Consider the following 22,360-nt stretch of genomic DNA (forward strand, 5'->3'; position numbering starts at 1 on the left):
ATGCTTCTGATTCATTGGGATTACAAGTCTATACCAGTGTATTCAAGTTATTGAGAATATTATTGAGTGTCAAAGTCTTCAATAGGTCATTTTGAGTTAGATGAATCAATGAGTATATTATATCACTCAGATGACTCAATTAAGGTATTATTTTTTGCCAGAAGCCTCAGTGAGATTGTTATATGAATATCCAGCGAACTCAATGAGGATAATATATGTTATGTCAAGATCATTGCATTGCCATGAGAAACTAATAAAAATATATGTGTTATAGTCTTAACTGATGATATTATATGAGTATCAGAGATTTCAGTGAGAATATTATGAGTGTCAAGAGAACTTGGTGACATGGATGTGTAACTGATGTGATTCTGCAATGTGTATATGGGGTATAAATCAAATGTATGAAATGTGATATGTCACAAGCTTTGTAATGTTTTGAACAACCAATAATAAAAAAAGAAAAAAAATTTAAAAAAGAGAACTTGGTGAGGTTATTATATATTTCAGAGGCCTAAATGAGACTATTACATGAATGTCAAAGGGTTTTGTGTGGATATATATGTCTCATCCACATCATTAAGAATATTACATTTGGGGCTGGGGTTGTGGTTCAGCAGTAGAGCACTTGCCTAGCATATGTGAGGCCCTGGGTTCAATCCTCAGCACCACATAAAAATACACAAAAATTAAAGGTACAATACCTTTGTGTCCAACTACAACTAAAAAAATAAAAAATAAAGAATATTACATAAGTGTCAGATAACTCAGTGAGCATATTATATGCATTAGAGTCATCACTGATCATATTACGTTTGTCAGAATCTCAGTGGTGATATTATATGAGTGTCAGAGGCCTCAATGAAGCCAATATATATTTTAGTCCATTTAGTTAACATATAATAAGAGGACTCACTGAGGATATTATATGTCCCCTTATATGTGTCAGAGGACTAAGTGATGATATAAATTTTAAAGATATCAGCATGGATATCAAATGTGTCAGATAACTCAGTGTGAAAATGTCAGAGGCATCAGTAAGAATATTATGTGTAAAAAAAAAGAATATTATATGTGTGCCACAGGTCTTTTCAGAGCCTCAGTGAATATAGTGTATCTGGTAAAGGCTACAATGAAGATACTATATTAGTGTCACAGGACTCGGTGTGGATATTACATGAGATATAGAACTGAAAGAGGATGTTATATGTGTTAGAGAACTCAGTGAGCACATTATATGTGTCAGAAACCTCAGTGAGAAGGTTATATTCTTTAGAGGTTTTAATGTGGATAGTGCATTAAACAGAGGCCTCAGTGAGATTATTATATGGGTTAGAGGCCTCATGTGAACATGATATTTGTTATAAACCTAAGTGAAGATATCATATGAGTGCCACAGGCATCAGAGAGGATATTATATAGGTAAGGGCCTTAAATTGCATATTATATGTCAGAGCACTGAGTGAGGACATTATAGATGACAGAGGCCTCATTACATGAGGAATCAGTGAAAATATTATATGAGTGTTACAGACCTCAATGAGTATATTCTATAAAATGCCTCAGTGAGGCATTACATCTTTTACATAGATGGAGCTTCACTGAGGACATTATATGAATATGAGAGAACTCAATTAGAATTTTATATAAATGTGAAAGCCCTAAGAATATTATGTATATCAGAAGTTTCAGTCCTCACTGAAGCCCTTATTGTTTGTTAGAGACTTCAGTAAGCATAGTAAATGTGTTAGAGTCTACAGGAGGATATTATGTTTCAGAATCCAGAGAAAGGCTATTACTTGAGTGTGAGTAGTATATGTATTAGAGCCCTCAATCACACTGTTATATGACTATAAAATTTTTATATGAGAAAAATATCTGACTGCAAGAGGCCTTGTTGAAGGCATTGCCTGTGTTTGAGATCTCAGTATGTTCAATCTATGGCTCAAAGGTCTCAGGAAAGAAATCCTATGTGTCAGAGGCCTCACAGAGGATAAAACAGGAATGGGAGGCTACTGAGAGACAACATTAATTGTGTTAGAGTCCTCAGGGAAGAAGGTATACTAATGTCACATACTTCAGTGAGGGTATTACTGTGTTGAAGGCCTTGGCATTTGTGCTGCTTGGGTGAAAGTCCCAAGAGGAGCTACAGTCTGTGTCAGAGACCTCAAGGAGACACTTAAAAGTGTGAGAGGACCTCAGGGATTTAGAGGACTCAGGGAGTATATTATATATGTCAGAGTCTTCAGAAAGATATTGCATGAGCCCAAAATCTCATTGAGGCTATTAACTGAGTCAGAGGACTCAACACTGGTACTTCATTGTTGTTAGAGGTCTCAGCAGAAGATAGATTGCATTTTAAAGGGGTAAGAGAAAATATGTTTTCCTGAGGCCACTGTGAGGATACCACAAGTCAGAGGCTTCAGTGTGGGTAGAACATATAAGAACCTGAGTGAAGATTTCATAAACCTCAGGGGGATTATGATGGAGTATCCCAGGACTCAGTGAATAAAATCTATTAGTATCAGCAGCCACATGAGGAAATTTTATGCATTGAAATCTTCTATTAGTCTATTATATGGGTTTCAGAACTCTCTGAGAAAATATCACAATTCTAAATGCTGTGAGTGAGGATATTTTAGAGCTTCTTTAGGAAGTTGCTTACAGGTGTCTGTATAATCAATGAAATAAAATATGAATATTAGAGACCGCAGTGTGTATAGGATGCAAATGTCAGAGGAGGACCTATTATGAATATCCTATCAGGGATAAGACCACCAGGAGGGTTCTATTTGAGTAGTCACCATCAGAACAAGGATATTACATGGGTCATAGTCATTAGTGTGCCAATGGTAAGAGTAAGAGGCCTTTGCAAATACAGTATATGCCTTTGATACTTGATGTGGAAAGTTAATTCCAGAGTGAGGCTATTAGTTGAGTTTCAGCAAGTTTCAGCAAGAATCACATATGTGAACCAAAAAATAAATAATAAAATATTATCCAGCTACAGGCCTCATTGAGGATGTGTCAAGGGCTTCATTGAGATTAATCAATGATTGCCACAGGACTCAGCTAGGGTATTGTCTCTGAGTTCTCAGTGAGTTGAATACATATGTCCAAGAACTCAATGTATATAATATATTTCAGATCCCTCAATCACACTATTACATGACTATGAACAATCTCAGTGAGGAAAATATCTGACTGCAAGAGGCTTAGTTGGAGGCATTGAATGTGTTTGAGATCTTAGAATGTTTAATCTATGCCTCAAAGATCTCAGGGAAGAAATCCTGTATAAGAAGTCTCACATAGGATGTGACAGGAGTACCAGGCTACTCAGTGAGAACATTATGAGTGTTAGAGTAATCAAGGAAGAGGCTACATCAGTGTCACACCCCTCACTGGTGATATAATTGTGTCAAAGGCCTGAGCATTTGTACTGCTTGGGTGAGAGTCCTGCATGGAGAGTGTCTGTGTCATAGACCTCAAGGAGACACTTAAAATGTCAGAGGAGTCTGTGTTGACAGAATGATACTGTCTGAGTCCTCCATGATTTTTAAATATGACTAGACAATTAGGATCTCTGCCAGTGAGGCTCTTAGTTGTTCCTGAGCTCTCATTGAGATATTAACTGAGGGACAGACAGAAGGTTGAGGGAGAATATTATCTACATACAGCAAGCCTCTGTGAATATGTGATGTAAGTGTCAGAGGCAACTGGGAGGAGAGGACATGAGTGTCAGAACCCTGAGTAAGTTTATTATACATGTGACAGAAAAATTTATGGACTCTGTAGATAATCAAGGAATTTCAGAGCCCTCAATAAATACACAAATTGAGTGTCAGAGGAGGAATCATTGAGGATATTTCTTGAGTGTCAGGGACCTCCATGAGAATGTTCCATGAGTGCTGCAGGCCTGAGTGAGGACATATATGTGCTTTAATAGGAAGAGACCTGTGTTAGCCTATTATATGTGACAGTGCCTTCATATGGACATTTAGTGTCAGAGTTCAGAGGGAGGCTATCACCTGAGTGTCTGAATCCTCACTGAGATTTATACATTTTTCAGAAGATGTACTGAAAATATTTGGTCAAAGTCAGAGGCCTTAAATAAGGATGTGATAGGTGTCAAAGTCTTCATTGAGATTATTTTGCTATTACTATAGGTCTCAACCAGGGTATTTTCTCTTAAGAGGCTTCAGAGAGTTGAGTATACATGTTAGAGACTAGGGGTAGAGAATGTAGGTATCATAGCCTCACTCACTCTGTTATGTGACTATGAAGGTCCTTAGTGAAGAAAATTGTCTGACTAGGAGAGGTTTATTGAGAATAGTTTCCTTAGTAAGTATATTTTAGAGATGAAATTTCTAGTGAGTAAGTTTTTTTTAAAATATTTTTTTTAGTTATACAGGACACACTAACTTTATTTTGTTTATTTATTTTTATATGATGCTGAGGATCAAACCCAGGGTCTCACATGTGTAAGGAGAGTGCTCTATCACTGAGCCACAACCCCAGCCCTCCACTGAAGAACTTCTATGTGTCAGATGTCTCATTGAGAATAATGGTGGGAGTGCCAAGGTACCCAGTGAGGACACTGTAAGTGATGGAGTTTTCAGGGTTGAAAGAACATCAGTGTGAAAGGCCTCAGTGAGATTATGAAATGAGTATCAGAGGTCTTAATGACTACATATTACATGGAAGAGGATTTACTGAGAAGACGATTTTTCTCAGACTGGTCAGTGAGGAAAATATTGGCTCAAATGACTCAGTCCCTCCTCTACAAAAATTGGAGCCCTCTGTGGGGATTTCATATGTGTCAGAGACCTCAATGAGACACATGCATGTGTCAGAGGACTCATTGTACATACTATGTAACCTTTGGAGGTCTCAGTTATACTTTGAATATCTATCAGAGCATTAATCTGTGCAGACATCAGGTACCCCAGAGCACTTGGTAAGATAGTACTTAAGTGTAGAGGTCTCATCGAGGTCATTATCTGAGCTTGAGAAGCCTAAGGTGGATATTATATTCATTTCATTGTCCTGCATGAGGATGATATCCACTGCAGAGTCCTCAGGTAGTATGTTACCAGTGTGAGTGGACTCAGTGCTATATGATGTGAATGTCAGAGGCCTCAGGGAGGAATCATGGGAGTTTCAGAAAGGATACATTGAGGATATGATATGAGTATCATATACCTGCTTCAGGCTATTATAAAAGTGTCCAAGACCACAATCAGTATATCTTATGGGTCAGAAACTTCAGTGATAACACTGTATTTGACATAGGCCTCTGTGAGAATATTGTAGGTGGCCGAGTCTTCTCATGGATATTAAGTGTCAGAGTCTAGAGCCAGGGTGTTACCAGACTGCCTGAGGCCTCAGTAACAATGTGAACATTACCAAGGTTACAGTTTAGATATATTATTGATGTCAGAGGCCTCTGTGATGATGTGATATGTGTCCAAGGCTTCAGTGAGAATGTGATGTGTTTGTCACAGGCCTCACATTGGATATTATACTTCATAGAGGCTGCAGTAAATTTACTATACCTGTCAGAGGCCTTAGGTTTTTCCTATGGAAAGAGGCCTCCATAAGTATATGATGGCTGTCAAAAAGATTCTAAGTGGAAGAGACTTCTGTTAGTTAATTACATGTGTCAGATGTCTCCAATACTACATCATTAATATTAGGGGACTCAGTAAGCCTCTTATAGGTCCTGTAGGTTGCAATGTAGATACTGTATGTGTCAAGTCTTCAGGGAGTTAGAGGCCTAAAACAGTATATTATATCTGCCAGAGGTTTAAGGTAGGATATTAAATGTTCCTGAATCTTCAGTGAGGCTTTTAACTGAGTCAGTAGATTCAGCATTGATACTTCATTGCTGTCAGAGGCTTCAGTGAGGACACTATTAAGGTCACAGACCTCATTGAGTCAGAAGTCTTAGTGACAATGGAGGATATGTCAGAGGCCTGAGAATATTACATGCATCTGAATCTTCAGAGATAATATTTTGTATGTCAGAGGCCTCAGCAAGTATATGGGCTACAGGCCTCAGTGTTGATATTACATGAGCATTAGAAGCCTGAGGGAAGAGGCATTGAATGTGCCCTGAGGGAGGACATTCAAAATGTGTCTGAGGCCTAGTTGAGGATAGTTTGCTTGTTGAAGGGCTAAGGGAAAATATTGTTTGTCAGAGGCCCCAGGGAAGATACCAGGTGTTAGAGGCCTTAGTGTGGGTAGAAGGTATGAGAACTCTGAATGAAGATTTCATTTATTTCAGAAGCCTCAGTGAGACTACAATGTTATTATCACAGGACTCAATGAATATACTAGGTTAGTGTCAGAGGACAAGAAAGGACTTTCTATACATCAGAATACTTTAGGATTTTATTATATGGATTTCAAAGACCTCAGGAAAGATATCATGTGATTCTTGGAGCTGTGAGTGGAAACATTTTAAGTTTCAGAGTCCTCAAGAAGTTGATTAGGGGTGAACGTACCTTCAGTGTGATTGTATATGAATGTCAGATGCCTCAGTGAGTATGGGATATGAATGTCAGAGGGGGCATGGAAGATATCCTATCAGGGTAAGAGACACACAGGAGAATTCTATATAAATAGCATAGCCCAAATGAGAATATTGCAGGGGTCAGAGTTCAGTGTAACTATGGTAAGAGTAGGAGGCCTCTGTAATCCTATCATATACCTTATAATCTTCATGTGGATATTTACTGTCAGAGTCCAGAGCAAGGCTATGAACTGATAGTCAGAAGCCTCAGTGAAAAATCATACATGTGATCCAGGACACTGTGAAAACATTATGTCCAAGTAAGAGTCCTTTGTGGAGTTATTGTCTGTGTCAGAGACTTCAAGGGGATACTTAAAAGTGTCAGAAGGATCTGTGTTGATAGGACGGTACTTCAGTGATTTTTTAATATTTTAGACAATAGGGGTCTTTGTCAGTGAGGCTCTTTGGTGTGCCTGAGCTCTTGCGGATATATACACTGATGGCCAAGAGGATTGAGGATATTTTTTGAGTCCCACAAATCTCTATGAATAAGTTGTGCAACTGTCAGAGGAACAAGGAAGGAGAGGATATAAGTGATAGAGATCAGAGTGAAGATTTTGTACACTTAAGAATTCTCAATAAATAGAATAGGAGTGTTTATGGACTCAGTGAGATAATCAAGAAATGCCAGATAATCAAGAAATCCTCAGTGAGTATCCGATGTGTCAGAGAAAGACTCACTAAGGATATTACATGAGTGTCAGAGACCTCCATAAGAATGTTTCTTAAGTGCCATAGGCCTGAGTCAGGACATATATGTGCTGTAATAAGAAAAGGACTCTGTTAGCATATTATATGCAAAAGTTCTTTGAGGATCAAAAGCCTGAGTGAGAATAATACATTTGTTAGGGGACATACTGAAGATATTCTGTCAAGGTCAGAGGCCCCAGTGAGGATGTGATATGTGTCAGACTTCACTGAGTTTATTTTGTTATCACCACAGGCCTCAATTAGGATTGTTAAATATTTGTATCAGAGGCCTCAGGGTAGATATTATAAGTGTCAGAATCCTCACTTACTATTTTATATGACTGTGAGGTGAAGAAAACTTCTGAATATTAGAGGACATCCTGAGGATTTTTCCTCACTGAATATATTTTAGGGCTCAGAGTTCTCAGTGAAGAAATTCTATTCATCAGAGGCCTCCTTGAGAATAATGATGGCAGTGCCAGGGTACCCAGTGAGGACATTGTATGTGATGAAGTTTTCAGGATAGAGAGAATATCAGTGTGGAAGGCCTCAGTGAGATTATGAAATGAATACCACAGGCCTTTGTGATGATCTAATATGTGTAAGAGGCCTCACTGAGAATAGAATCTCTCTCAGAGGTCAGTGAGGAAAATACGGGGTCAAATGACTCATTCCATACTGTACATAGGATGGAATCCTCAGTGGGAATTTTATATGTGTCAGAGACCTCAATGAGACATATATGTCTCTGAGGACTCATTGTACCTCATGTTACCTACAGAGGCCTCAGTACTTTTGGATGACTCTAGAGGGTCTAAATCTGTGTGGACTTCTGGTGCCCCAGAGAACTCAGTGTAATATTCCTTGAGTGTCAGAAGCCTTGATTAGGATATTTCTGAATGACAGAAGCCTCAGGGTGAATATTATATTGATCTCACTGTCCTGTATGAGGATGATATCCATTTCAGAGTCCTCAGTAAGAATGTCATTATGGAGGATTCATGTTGGCGTTAGAGGAAGACTCACTGAGGATGTGATATGAGTGTCAGAAATCTTTCTGAGGCTATTATAAAAATATCCAAGGCCTGAGTGTGGTTATTTTATGTGTCAGAGGCTTCATATGGATATTAAGTGTCAGAGTCCAGTGCCAGGGTATTACCAGAGTATCTGAGGCTTCACCAACCCATCCCATTGAATGGGATCAAGGTCACAGTACAGATATCCTGTTCATGTCAGTGGCCTTAATGACAATATGTGGAAGATTCCTCAGTGACAATATAAAGTGTTTGTCACGGGCTTCACCTTTGACATAATATTTTGTAGAGTCAGCAGTAAACTTACTATATTTGTCAGAGGCCTCAGTTTTCTCCTATAGAAAGGGACCTCTGTGAGTACATGATGGCAGTGACAGAGACATCAAGAAGACATTCTAAGTGCACGAGACCTCTGTTATCCAATTGTACATCTCAAATGTCTCCAATACTTTATTATTAGTATTAGAGACCTCAGTATGACTCTTATAGATACTGTAGGTGTCAATGTAGATATTAAATATTTCAAAGACCTCAGGAAGTTAGAGGCCTCGGGGAGTATATTCTACCTCTCAGATGGTTCAGGGAGTATTTTAAATGCACCAGCCACCTCAGCAAGGCTATTCCTGAGTCAGCTGTCTCAGTACCAATACTTCATTATTGTCAACAGCCTCAGTGAGGATACCATTAGGGTCACATGCCTCAGTGAGAATACTAAATGCATTTGAATCCTTAGTGACAATGGGACTTGTGTCGAAAGACTTATGATATCATATGTTTTAGAGTCTTCTCTGAGAATATCATAGTTGTCAAAAGAGTTCGTCAGTAATATATTATATGTCAGAGCCCTCAGTGAAGACAATGCCTTTTTAAATAGTTTCATGTGTTTAGTGAGAGCTCTGAATAAAAATATTATTGTGTTTCAGAGGCCTCAATGTGGTTTTTCCTTATTTGTCATAGGCCCTCATGTGTATTTTATGACTGACACAGGCCTCAGTAATGATATTGAGCATGTTAGAAACCTCTGTGAGGACATTATGTGTCAGAGCCCTCATTGATTATATGTGTAGAGGACTCATTGAAAATATTATAGGTGTCAAAGAACTTAGTTTTTATGTGAGTTTTAGAGATCTTATTGAGAATATTTTTATGTGACATAGGCTTCCACAAGGATTTCATATATGTATCAAATGCCTCAATGAAGATATTATATTTTTCCTAGTTCTCTGTGAGGATATCTTATGAGTTTGAATGTTAGACATGTTATTTTCTAGGGGTCTCAATGTGTATGTGATATCAGCCAGTTGTATCATTAATGATATTTATTGATAACAAACTTATATTATTTCAGTGCATACTATATATGTTAGAGTCTTCATAAGAATATTATATTGCACTTAAAGCCTCAGTGAAATGTTTTATAAGTGTAAAAGGCCTAATTGAGGGTATTATACTATTCTTTCCTGTTAAAAGAAAACAGGAAACAATAGAAAGAACTCTCAGTGGAAAGAATGGTCAAAGCTATTCCCAAAGGCTTCAAGTAGGAATGAAGTAAGCAACAAGTACTATAGAGTTGGATAACAAACAAAATCTTGGAGTAAATATCCAGATGCTAATTTATTTACAAATAAATGACTAAATAGATAAACAAAAGAGGCTAAATAAAAACCTCTTATGCAGAATTTCAAGTAATTGAGGTGGATATTTGGCCCTCAAGGAGTTAGGCCTAACTTCACACTCCTTAAGAGGGGGCTCTGCATAGTGACTTACTACAAAACAATATATATATAATGTGTACATGTAGAGAAACATAACTTCACAGTGAGAAATCTGGCAAACACTATATCAGTCAGGTGAGCACCTTGAGGATATGAAATGAAGAATAGCACTTCATCTGTAATCTGATTTCCCCAATCCTTAACCTGTCTACATATGAGAAAAACATCAACTGAAAATCTAAAAAGTACCTGATAGGTACTCCTCAACTGTCAGGTCCTCCTCAAACATCAAGGGCATCAGAGAAAGGAAGGTCAGAGAAACTGTCGCTACAAAGAAAAGCCTATGGAGACAGTATGACTGTCTTGTGGGATCTTGGATGGGGTCCTGGAACTGAAAGAGGCTGTACTGAGAATTCAAAGGAAACACAGGCATTAGTTAATAATAGCATATCAGTGTCTGTTTATCATGAAAAATCATGTATGAAGTTAACACATCTGAGATAGCTCACATAAGTCATAAGAGAAAAAAAACTGGGTAGAAGTTACATAGTAGATCTCTGCATTTTCTTTGCAATTTCTGTGGAAACATAAAACTACTCTAAAATAAAATCTTAAGACATGGCTATATTTTTCAAACACCTGCTCATTTAATTACTCAGAATGTCAATTACTAATAATTGACATTCTTAACTAGTTCTGCATTTTGTTAAGAGCATTTATAACAAAAATGTGTCAAACTAACATAATGTAAGATAAGTACTTATTTTATATGTTTTATGTTAAAGTAATAATATGTTTAAACTTATTTATCATTATTTATTTTGCTATTGCTAGGTTCTGGATTTTCTCTCTAAAATTTTCAAAATTTTAGAGAAAAAAATCTACATTTTAGAGACACTATTTCAAGTCATGGTTGAACTTTTTCAAAAGAGTCATGATAAAAAATATGTTACAAGAGCAGATTGATTCATTGTGAATGAATCATTGATCCCAAGGAAGTCTTATCTTTTGTTTGTTTCTATGTATACCCTTCAACAGTAATAGAATCAAATATTTGCCACTAGGAAAAATATTTAAACGAAAAATGTAAACAGAATTTGTGACAATAACTTATGATGCTTTCTAAAAAAAGAAAAATTTAAAAGAATATCAAAGTCAGTTTCCTCCATGATGTTCTTAAGAAGTGGTAAAACTAGAGAAACATCAATGGAAGCATGGTTTGTGAGTGATCTTAGATATTCTCGTGTTTTACGGAGAAATTATATTTTAGAAATCATACAAATATTGGATGCCCAAACTCTTGAATGTTTTGAAATGTAGTTGAATTTCTATGTAAGTTTCTCATTGATATAGCTAGTCATAAAGCTAATAAAAACAAAGAATCTATGGAGCTTGGATGTAGCTCAGTGGTGGCATACCTTATCCAGAATGCAGGAGGCCCTGGGTTTGATCCCTAGCACAACAATTTTTTTTTAATCAGTGCCTTATTTGTGTAATCAAATAGAAAGTGAACAATCATCACTCTTAGGAAAATGTTAAGCCTGAAAAACAGTTAAGAATCAAAATACTCTTACAATAGAAATAGCCTATTGTTACCAGATGTGTCATATCATAAAGTACATTCACATTATACTATCAAAATATCAGAATCAAAATACTCTTACAATAGAAATAGCCTATTGTGAGCAGATGTGTCACATCATAAAGTATATTCACATTAAATATCCTCTCAGAACAATAAGAAAGACTTTGATGACCATTTAGAAGGAGAAAATGGCTATAATATAGATAAGAAAATTATTAAGAAATTAGAAACATGAGGTGAGGGGCTGTGGGCACAGAGAGCGGGTGGCCTAGGCTTGTCGGGTGGAAGGGTCCCTCCTGCAGGGTTTGTGGAGTGAGCCAGACACAGGGGAGGTTGTGTTGTGTCCCCTCTGGCTGTCTGTCTTGAGGAAGAGCTGAGTGGGCGGAAAGGATGGAGGACCAAGGGTAGTTGTTGTGGAGGTGATCTGGGTGCTCCAAGGCCCTCATAGGAGGAGTGACCCAGGAATCCCCGAGCTCTGGAAGCTTGGTGGTGTGGAGAGGAGAAGCCCATCCTCAACCAACGCCCAGCGCTGGGCGGATCCGATGTTGGGCTGTAGAAATGCTCTGTGTGGTGGATGGGGTGCAGGTGTTCTTTTTCCTCGGCCCATCTTGCACATCATGCACGCGAGGAAGTGAAAGGGGTGCAGCCTTCGGGCACCTCTTCAGCTCCCTTGTGACCTGCCCTGTAGGGGTACCCTGCAATCATGTAGGAATAGGAGACGCTGGCAGAGCCTTGCACTCAGGACAGCAATGATGACAGTGAAGATGTTTCATTGTTTGATGCAGAAGAAGAGACAACTAATAGACCAAGAAAATCTAAAATCCAACATCCAGCAGCATCATTTTTCCATTTGTTCTTCTGAGTCTGTGCCATTATAGTCTATCTTCTCTGTGAATTGCTCAGCAGCAGCTTTATTGCTTGTATGGTGACAATTATCTTGTTGTTGTCACGTGACTTTTGGGCAGTGAAGAATGCCACAGGTAGAGACTGATGGTAGGCCTTGGGTGGTGGAATCATATTGATGAAGATGGAAAGAGTCATTGGGTGTTTGAGTCCAGGAAGGCATCTCCTCAGGAGAACAAAACTGTTTCAAAAGTTGAATCAAGAATCTTTTGGTTAGGACTAATTGCCTGTCCAGTGCTGTGGGTGATATTTGCCTTTAGTGCTCTCTTCTCCCTCAGAGTAAAATGGTTGGCATGGTTATCATGGGTGTGGTGCTACAGGGTGCCAACCTGTATGGTTACATTAGGTGCAAGTGGGCAGCTGGAAGAATTTAACCAGCATGGCTACCTGGTATCTTGGAATGCAGTTTTTAAGACAAAACACCAGAAATAAACAGACTTCTTAAATAGAGATAAAATTATATTTTCTGTGATATTGGGGAATGGCTGAAGAGATTCTTGATTATGAATTGTTTAGAGCTAAGTCCAGTGTAAAAAGGAGCATTGATTTTTGTTTGTTTGTTTTGTTTTCACTTGCAAAGTTACTATAAAAACTGTTTTCTTTTTTTAAACAAAGTTTTAATTTTTTTTGTCTAGTAGTTGAGGCTGGGAATTATGATATTATTAAGAACATTGTCAGAAATTATTTTATGGTGTACATATGTATGCATACAGTAATGTATCCATATATCCCAAATTAATGTGTTAGTTTACATATGTTACAGAGATATTTGCATTTTGATCCATAGAATATAGGATGTTCTTAATCTATCTCAAAGGTATGTGTGTTTACATACTATTTCTATAGGTTATTTTCAGAAATAAGTTGATTCCATGATTAAGAGTAAACACTTGGCTTGTGTATGAGTTAAAAAGTTAGAAAAAAAATGTTAATTTTAAATATATACATCATGTTGAAATTGCTTATGTTAGACATACACAAGTGAAAAACAAATTCAGGCTGGTAGTGTTAACTAGTTTTTAAAATTTTCTTTTATTTTTATACTTAAGGCTTAACTAATAAATGGAATCTTTATAGTTTATATTTAAGGGATACCCAGGGATTGCTTCTGTTCTATTTATTTCATAGAAAGGATAGTCATATTTTATTTTAGAACTTCCTGGAAACTCTTCAGTGGTCTCTGGACTAATACAATCTTTTAGTACTAAATGAATATTATTCTTATATCATAGTAAAAATAATCATTTAAATACTTGGCATAATAAATGGCTAAATACATTTTATGAATCTATTTTTTCTTGCTATAATGGGGATATTGTAAATCATACATTTGTATTAATAATTTTTCTTAAACAAGGCAATATATTTAAGTGTAAACTAAACCAATCTACAAATTATTGTAGGCAGTTGTAAATTCTGTTGAGATACGGGAAACTTTGTTGGAGTCTTTTAATCAGCAGATTATATTGTGAATGTATTTGTGCATTGTTAAAATATGTTTAAAGATGTTTCGTTTTAGTTGAATAAATGTGTATTGGAGTGAAAAAAAGAAATTAGAAACATGATAATGCATAAAAATGCTCTAGGCCATACTAGGCACTTTGAACTGTAATCACAGCTATTTTGGAGACTGAAGCAGGAGGATCACAAATTTTGAAGCCAGCCTCAATACCTCAGGAACTTAGCAAAATCCCGTCTCAACATAATATTTTAAAAGGGCTAAAATTCATTGCTTGCCTAACATAGTCAAGGTTATCAGCTTAATTCTCATCACCATAAATAAATTTAAAAGAATAACTCCAAACCAAGCATATAATATGAGATAAATGGGGAATTTATAGAAGAGGGTGGGAACTATTATGTTGAACACCCCAAAATAATTCAACTATATTTAATTTTTTTCAGCTCATGATATTAACATGTCTAATCTCCACTTATATTACTTTTTAAAATATGGTAAAAAGTGTATGTACTTTTTTAATGATTTCAAAATATGAGTTATACTCAACTCTATTCTAAAAACTACCTTTGAAGCACATAGAGCACCAGCATTTATATAAAATGAAATCAGGCCATTTCCTACACAAAGTAATATTTAGTAAGTACTAATATATACACACATTATTTCAAAAGAAGTTAAAATTGATGAAATCAAAATGTCACTGGTATGCTTTTAAATGATATTATGAATATATGAGAAACACTTAATAGAGTTCTCCAAAAATAACTTCTGACAATATATAAAGCATGCTTATTAGAAGGTCAATTCCCTTGCTTGCAAGGAGTAAGAGAAACTAACTACTTGATGAATGTAAGACTTTAATAATAAGATATTCGAATATGCTTTCTAAATTTGAAAAAGTAGAAAATGTCTGTTTAAAAAAGTCTATTTTTGGTAAATGTATCTGTTTTTTTAAAAGAATCTATTGACTTTTCTCTTAAACACTGTAATTATTTCAGTGGTTTTAAGCTGGAATATTATGTAATATCAATAGCTGAAATTTTAAAATATCACCATCCTCTTTCTTTCTATAAAATTGATTAGCAAATTTTCTTAGAATAATTTCAACACAATTTGGAAAAGATCTGTGTGTGTGTGTGTGTGTGTGTGTAAATACATAATATTTTGAACAATTCCTCTGACACTTGGGTCCTGTCAAAGACATATTTTCTGTGTGTGGTGCTGAAATGGAACCCAGGGACTCTCACATGTTAAGCAAGTTCTCTGCCACCAAGTTACACACACTGTCCCAAAGACCTTAATAAGAAAAAGATAATTAAAACTTTTTGAGATAATGAGAACTGTCAAACAAGATAATTCAATCAAAATAAGGTAAACTAAAAAGTATATTTAAAAATATTGTTGATAAAAATAGCAGAAGTTCAAAGTTAGAGAAGAAATTAAAAATCAAACTGCAGAAACCTACTACATAAAATTCGAAACCTAGAGGGAATGGGTAATTTCCTAGTTAAAAAAAACACATTAATAAAAGATTAAAGTAAGAAAACTATGAATGATCAATCAGCTTAAAAAGTTTAAAATGATGCTTGCAGATCTCCCATTGGGACAAAAACAAGGAACTTAGGGGTCCACGGTTGAGTGTTAACTGACTTTTAACAAATTCTGGATTTACTTAAAATGTTCATGATCTAGGAGGAAAGAATGAAATAATTACTTAAAATAAATACTTCAATTAATTAAAATTAATTTCCTCAATTAACTTTGTGGTATAATACCAAAGCATTATATAGTCAAGATATTTCAGCAGATGTAGAATGTCAACACAGTATACCATTACAAATGCACTGCCAAATAAACTGACTTCCTCAATCAAAGACAAAATGTATTCTTAATCAAAATTTTGATTAATTTAGTTCCATAAAATCCATGAACTATTTTTTCACAAATTCTGGCTTATTAGAATTAACATATTTAAACTTAAATAACCTTGTGAGTTTCATACATCTACTTTTCCATTTTTTAATATTTTTCCTGCTTTAACACAGTAAAAATAAGCAGTTAGAACAATTCCTCCTCCCCCTGTGCCAGAAATCATCCAAGTAGCTGTGTTTTGATGACAAGTAATCAGAGCCTCTTGAAGGGATATTTCCCCAAAGTAAATCTTGCTGAAATAATGAAGGAGAGTAAGCCTCCCTCCTCAGCTCTCAAATGGGTGCAGGGAGTGAATCTGCTTTCTCTTCACACTTCCTTTTCCTCACCTGCCACCTATTTATCCAGAAGTTTCTGGAAGATCTCTCTGAGGCTGCTCTAGGCATGCCTATAGACATGACCCACAGAATCCTCAAGCCAGGATCTCTCTAAGGCTAGTCTGAGAAGAGCATCCCTGTAGATATGACTAAGTGTCCCCAAGCGAGGCATCCCTCTGAGGTTGCAGGGAGGAGAAGGGAGCTCTGGATGACCCTACACACGTGACCCACAGTGTCTGCAAGTCAGTTATCTGCCTGAGGATGGTCTGAAAAGAATGGAGCTCTTGGTGTCCCGATAGCCTTGACCCACAGCTGGTCTTAGAAAGGAGTTATAGCCTTGTTCCACAGTGTCCCCAAGCTGTGAGTCTCACTGAGGCTAAAGAGAAGGGACCCTAAAGTCCCTGTAGACACAACACAAAGTGTCCCCAAGTTGGGAGTATTCCTGAGTCTGCTCTAAGAGAAAGCTCCAAGTCCCCATACACATGAACCACATTGTCTCCAAGTTGGGAGTATGTTTGAGTCTGCTGAGAAGGCAACTCTCCATCCCATGCATATGACCCACCAGGGTACCCAAGTTAGGAGTTACCTCCTCAGACCAGAGGTGCTCAGAGAACCTATGGTGCCGAGCTGGTGGAGTATTGCTTCAGACAAGAGGCACATGGAGGACCCAGGGTGCCCGAGCTGGGAGACTCTAGGTACATGGCATACCCAGGTTCCCTGAGCTGGGATTATCTCCTCAGAACCCAGGCACACTGAGGACCCAGTGTATCCAAGCTGGGAATATCTCCTCAGATCCAAGGTGCAAGGAGGACCCAGGGTCCCTGGGCTGGGAGGACCTTCTCAGACACCAGGCACACCAAGGACCCAGGGTCCTGGAGCTGGGAGGAACTCCTCAGACCCCAGACACAAAGAGGACTCAGCGTCTCCGAGCTGGGTGTATCTCCTCAGACCCCAGGCACACAAAGGACCCAGGGTCCCCGAGCTGGGGGATCTCTTCAGACCCAAGGCACAGCCAGGACCCAGGGTCCCGGACCTGGGAGGACCTACTCAGACCCCAGGCACACGAAGAACCCAGGGTCCCTGAGCTGGGAGGACCTACTCAGACCTGACACACACGGAGGACCCAGGGTCCCTGAACTGGGAGGGCCTCCTCAGACATGAGGCACACGGAGGACCCAGGGTCCCCGCGCTGTGACGACCTCCTCAGACTTGATGCAGATGAAGGACCCAGCGTCCCTGAGCTGGGAGTATCTCCTCAGACTCCAGGCACACGAAGGACCCAGGGTCCCCAAGCTGGGAGGACCTCCTCAGACCCGAGGCACACAGAGGACTCAGGGTCCCGGAGTTGGGAGGGCCTCCTCAGACATGAGGCACACAGAGGACCCAGCGGCCTCGAGCTGGGAGGGCCTTCTCAGATCCGACACACACCCAGGACCTAGGGTCCCAGAGGAGCTAGGAAGGCCTCCTCAGACATGAGGCACACAGAGGACCCAGCGTCCCTGAGCTGGGAGTATCTCCTCAGACCACAGGCACAAGGAGGACCCAGCGTCCCCGAGCTGGGAGGGCCTCCTCAGACATGAGGCACATGGAGGACCCAGCATCCCGACCTGGGAGTATCTCCTCAGACCCGAGGCACACACGGAGGACCCAGGGTCCCCATCTGGGAGTATCTCCTCAGCCCTGACACACACGGAGGACCCAGCAGCCTCGAGCTAGGAGGACCTCCTCAGAGCTGAAGCAGGTCTGAGGAGGAGCTCCACATCCCCACACACATGACCCATAGTACCCTCAAGCTGTGTGTATCCTGGAGGCCGGTTTGTCACTCCCTGGTGGTTGACCCAGCATGCTTGCAATTTTTCCTGAGACAAGAGCTCTAGTCCTCACCCTGAAGAAGGAAGGACAAAGATGGAACGTGACCTACTGTCCCCTGCTACCCCGCCCAGTGTGAGACTCTGCTCATACACAGGGCACCATTTCCTGATGGCCATGCCCAGTGCCAGACTCTGCTGTAAACTAAACCAATCTACAAATTATTGTAGGCAGTTGTAAATTCTGTTGAGATACTGAAAACTTTGTTGGAGTCTTTTAATCAGCAGATTATATTGTGAATGTATTTGTACATTGTTAAAATATGTTTAAAGATGTTTTGTTTTAGTTGAATAAATGTGTATTGAAGTGAAAAAAAGAAATTAGAAACATGATAATGCATAAAAATGCTCTAGGCCATACTAGGCGGAGGACCCAGGGTCCCTGGGCTGGGAGGACCTTCTCAGACACCAGGCACACCAAGGACCCAGGGTCCCAAAGCTCGGAGTACCTCCTCAGACCCAAGGCACACAGAGGACCCTGGGTCCCCAAGCTGGGAGGAACTCCTTAGACCCGAGGCACACCCAGGACCCAGGGTCTCGGAGCTGGGAGGATCTCCTCAGACCGCATGCACACGAAGAACCCAGGGTTCCTGAGCTGGCAGGACCTCCTCAGACCTGACACGCACGGAGGACCCAGGGTCCCCGAACAGTGAGGGCCTCCTCAGACATGAGGCACACGGAGGACCCAGGGTACCCGTGCTGGGAGGACCTCCTCAGACCCGAGGCACACAGAGGACTCAGGGTCCCGGAGCTGGGAGGGCCTCCTCAGACATGAGGCACACGGAGGACCCAGGGTACCCGTGCTGGGAGGACCTCCTCAGACCCGAGGCACACAGAGGACTCAGGGTCCCAGAGCTGGGAGGGCCTCCTCAGACATGAGGCACACGGAGGACCCAGGGTACCCGTGCTGGGAGGACCTCCTCAGACCCGAGGCACACAGAGGACTCAGGGTCCCGGAGCTGGGAGGGCCTCCTCAGACATGAGGCACACGGAGGACCCACGGTCCCTGAGCTGGGAGGGCCTCCTCAGACATGAGGCACACAGAGGACCCAGCGGCCTCGAGCTGGGAGGGCCTTCTCAGGCCCGAGGCACACCCAGGACCTAGGGTCCCAGAGGAGCTGGGAGGGCCTCCTAAGACCCGAGTCCCACACGGAGGACCCTGGGTCCTCGAGCTGTGACGACCTCCTCAGACATGAGGCACACAGAGGACCCAGCGTTTCTGAGCTGAGATTATCTCCTCAGACCCCAGGCACAAGGAGGACCCAGCGTCCCCGAGCTGGGAGGGCCTCCTCAGACATGAGGCACATGGAGGACCCAGTGTCCCCGACCTGGGAGTATCTCCTGAGACCTGACACACATGGAGGACCCAGTGGCCTTGAGCTAGGAGGACCTCCTCAGAGCCAAAGCAGGTCTGAGGAGGAGCTCCACATCCCCACACACATGACCCATAGTACCCTCAAGCTGTGTGTATCCTGGAGGCCGGTCTGTCGCTCCCCGGTGGTTGATCCAGCATGCTCGCAGTTTTTCCTGAGATAAGAGCTCTAGTCCTCACCCGGGAGAAGGAAGGACAAAGATGGAATGTGAGCCACTGTCCCCTGCTTCCCCGCCCAGTGTGAGAATCTGCTCATACACAGGGGCACCATTCCCTGATGGCCATGCCCAGTTCCAGACTCTGCTCATGCACACAGGCACCACTTCCTAATGGCCACGCCTAGTGCAGGCTTCTGCTAACCTGCAGTGGTAGTAGGGTGGCTAGTTTTTCTTATTTCTCTCAGCGCCTTTCTGTATCCTCAGCTATTACTGAATAGGATCTATTCCCACTTCTTTAACTAAGTTTGGCTGTGTTTATTTGTGCCATCACCCGAAGTGGAATCTCAGGAGAAGACAAAAGGGAGGCCAAGAGACTGAGACCGGGGTCCCTGGGCTCAACCAGGCCATGCACTGGTGTAGCCAGGGGCCAGGCAGGCAGAGGCACAGACATGAGCACCTGCAGGGAGACCCTGGACACTTCACTCTTGTGCCCAAGGGCAGAAGGCCAAAAACAGGTCAACACAGAGGCCTCTGCGAAGTGTAGACAAGTGACTGACTGACTGAGTGATGTAGCCAAGGACTGCCGAATTTTAACATCATGGGTTTTAAGAAAAGCAGTGAAATCCCAGCCCATGTTGACTGCTTTCAAGGTTGTGAGACTCTGAGCTCACACAACCCCCCAGCAGCCTCTGGGAGCTGCAGGGTTCACCCCTTGTCCTGGGGCATTCTAGATTGAATTATCTTTCCTTGTTTCCCAGCTCTCACAGTGAATGCCTCTGGGAGTTGCAGTTATTCCCAGAGATTCTTGACAGTCTAATTTGGTGTTCTGCCCACACAGCCCTCACCAGGCAGGATCATCAGAGCTGTGTGCCACATGCTATCTCAAGTGCCCTGGAGGACCCTAGCAGTGGAGACTGGTGTTAGCCCTCACTCCAGAAACCTATGGGGAACTGTAAGTAGCAGAATTACCCTCATATCCCATGCAGCCTTCACTACAGAGGCATCTGGGTGCTTCAGAACCCCCAGGATCATGGACATTGTAGCCTGGTGCTGGGTTGGTGCAGCCCACACTATAGTTGCTTTTAACAGCTCTGAGGCCCCAGGAATTCTGTGTATTGTCGTCCACTTTGCTCAAGCATTCCTGACCTCAGAGGTCTAGAACTGCATGCTATTGATTATTCTGGGAAGTGCAGACCATCCTACCTAAGTAAACCTCACCATCAAGGCTCCCAGTATCAGCACACCACAAGCCTGCCTGGACACCCCTGAGGAGTGTGGGTGGTGCAATACAAATCTTGCCCATGCAGTCCTCAAGAGGTACGTGTCTGGGAGCTGCAGGCCCTGGGGGATTCTGGTAGTGTATTCTTGCCTTCAGCCCACACAGCTCTCACTGTGGAGGCCTCCAAGTTGCAGGCCACAGAGGCACCTGGACATCTCAAAGAATTCTGAGTAGTGTAGTTCAGCTCTCTACCCTGCAGCCCTCACCACAGAGTATTATTGGGGCTGCAATTTCCTGAGGATTCTGGGTAATGTAAGCCAGTGTTTTGCCTGCGTGCCTCCTGTGAGGGCCAGGATAAATGCAAGCCACATGCTTACTTTGGTAATGCAGAACTCACTGTGGAGGGTTCTTGGATTGTAGGCTTCACCGTAATCAGGGTATCCCCAGGAATTGTGGGTAGTGTAATCTGACCTTTAGCATGAACAGCCTTTGCTGTGGAGGCCTCTAGGAATTGCAGGCCACATGTCCCTAAATAATTCTGGGTAGTATAGTTAAGTTCTGTTTCCTACAATTCTCATCACAGAGGATCCTGGGAGATGCTGGAACTAAGATTTGTGGGTAACATAGTCCCATATTTTGCCCATTCACCACAGAGGGTTCTGGGAGCTATAGCCCCTGAGGATTGTAGGTAATGTAGGCTAATGATTTGATCACCACAGAGGAAGGTACAGCTCATGAGGATTCTGGATAATGTAGTCTAGTTTTTGCCTGCACAGCCCTACTGGGAGGACCACAAGAACTGAAGACCCATGCTTTCCATGGTACCCTGGAGAGTCTAGGTACTAATGCTCTCATCATAGAAAATTCTGTGAGTTATAGGCAGTGAGGACATACCCTGCATTGAGCCTGGTGTTCTGCCTTTGAAGCCCTCAACCCAGAATCTCCTGGGAACAGCAGACACCCAAGGGATATGAGAAGCACAGTTTGTCATTCTGCCCACACAGACCTCACTGCAGAGGTCTCTGTAAGCTGCAGGTCCCTTAGGGCTCTGGTCATGCAGTCTGTCATTTGGTCCATGCTGCCCTCAAGGCAGAGGGCTGTAGGAACTGCAGGTCCTTTAGGATTTTGGGTAACACAGGCCATCATAACCTTTGCATCTCTTGCCCCAGAGCCTCCTGGGAGCTGTTGGCTACATTCTCACTAGCCACTCCTGAGGACTCTGGGCAGTGTAGTAACCAATAAGTGTTCTCTTTCCTACATTGTATCTGACATAAAAGTGCCACACTGCCATTTAAAAACCTGGCTTATATCTGTTTTAACTATGTCTGTTTCTGATTATTAACAGAATAATCATGTTTCCTAAATGTTTAAGAGATTGAAAGCTATCCTTTCACTTTTGCTAGTCCTGATAACATGCAAACCTGTGATTATAATTTTTATACACTATGGATTCTAAATTTTACTTTAAAAGTTAAACAATTACTTGTGACATTAATCAATACTAGCTTTTTTATATTTTGGATATATTCATGTT

The 22,360-nt window shown here is 41.0% G+C and overlaps 1 pseudogene; it reads left to right on the plus strand.

Annotated features, from left to right (window-relative positions):
- Positions 1–12,520: 12,520 nt before the first annotated feature.
- LOC144374465 (Golgi apparatus membrane protein TVP23 homolog B pseudogene) lies at positions 12,521–12,946 on the plus strand (annotated as a pseudogene).
- Positions 12,947–22,360: the final 9,414 nt, after the last annotated feature.

The sequence above is a fragment of the Ictidomys tridecemlineatus genome, unplaced genomic scaffold (genome assembly GCF_052094955.1).
Source record: "Ictidomys tridecemlineatus isolate mIctTri1 unplaced genomic scaffold, mIctTri1.hap1 Scaffold_703, whole genome shotgun sequence".
In the NCBI taxonomy this organism is placed as follows: domain Eukaryota; kingdom Metazoa; phylum Chordata; class Mammalia; order Rodentia; family Sciuridae; genus Ictidomys; species Ictidomys tridecemlineatus.